Source organism: Acyrthosiphon pisum, chromosome A1, assembly GCF_005508785.2.
Source record: "Acyrthosiphon pisum isolate AL4f chromosome A1, pea_aphid_22Mar2018_4r6ur, whole genome shotgun sequence".
Lineage (NCBI taxonomy): Eukaryota > Metazoa > Arthropoda > Insecta > Hemiptera > Aphididae > Acyrthosiphon > Acyrthosiphon pisum.
Window position 1 is genome coordinate 137,704,070 of NC_042494.1, and position 1,193 is coordinate 137,705,262.

The following is a 1,193-nucleotide window of genomic DNA, read 5'->3' on the forward strand; positions in this document are numbered from 1 at the left end:
TAAGATTTAGTTGGAGCGAGATGTCGTCAATGACTCTGAGGAGTTGAGATGTAGTGCTGTGGGAGCTTCTGAAGCCATGTTGGTCAGGACGGATTTTGGAGGTGGTGTAGATTTTGAGCTAGTGATCAGGAGTTTCTGCAGGACTTTAGACATCGTGTTCAGCAGAGAGATTGGACGGTGATTGACTGGGTTAGATAGGTCCTTGCCAGGTTTTGGAATAGTTATAACAGTAGCATGCTTCCAAGGAAGAGGGAAGTAGTTAAGGCGTGTGCACCAGTTGAATATTCGACAAAGATGAGTAATGGTTTTGCGTCCGCAGTGTTTGAGTGCAGTGTTGCTGATGCCATCAGGCCCAGGAGCGCGGCGACTGGGAAGCGATTTGACTATGCGCCAGACTTCAGCGGGAGTGAAGAACGATGTTGAGGTAGACGGAAGAGTGCGCTGGTGGTTCAGTTTGTTTTGCACCGAGGAGTCGATGTAGTCGTTTCCAGGAGGAGACCGAAATTGGACTTCCAAGGAGTCGGCCAGTAGATCGGCTTTTGACTTGGGGTCAAAGATAATGTTGCCTAGAGAGTCCTTGAGAGGGCGAGAAGGTTGAGGACTCGGTTTAGCCTATAGAAGCGAGTCCATGCGTTGGATCCTTCGTTTAAGGAACCGAGAAGGTTGCTCCATTGAGTGTTGCGATGTTCGGCCATGAGATCCCTGACCCTGGAGACTTGACGGTTCAAGGATGTTTTGAGAATCGGGTCTCTGGTTCTCTGCCAGCGGGATCTTAGGCGACGCTTCAGGTCTATTTCCAACTGTAGTTTTTTAGGGAGAACTCTTGTGTGATTGGAATGCGTGATAGGAGATGTGTTTTTAGCAATGCCATTTGATAAATCCGTTGTGAGCTTTTTGATGACTGGTGGTCAAGCAGCTGGAAGAAGAGTGGCAGACGGAGTCCATGTATGTTTGAAACGCAACCCAGTTGACAACGTGAGAGGGCTCAGGAGGATTCATAGGTGTCGAAGTGGAGTGAAGTTCTAGAACGATTGGAGTGTGGTCAGAAGAGAGGTCTGAAGATAAGTTTTCGATGTGGTAGTGGATGTTGTTGACTTTAACGATCGCGATGTCTAGAATGTCTGGAGAATGGTTGGAGTTATTTGGGTAGTGGGTCGGAGTGACTGGAGCAGCTATAGCGAGATCGTTTCTAG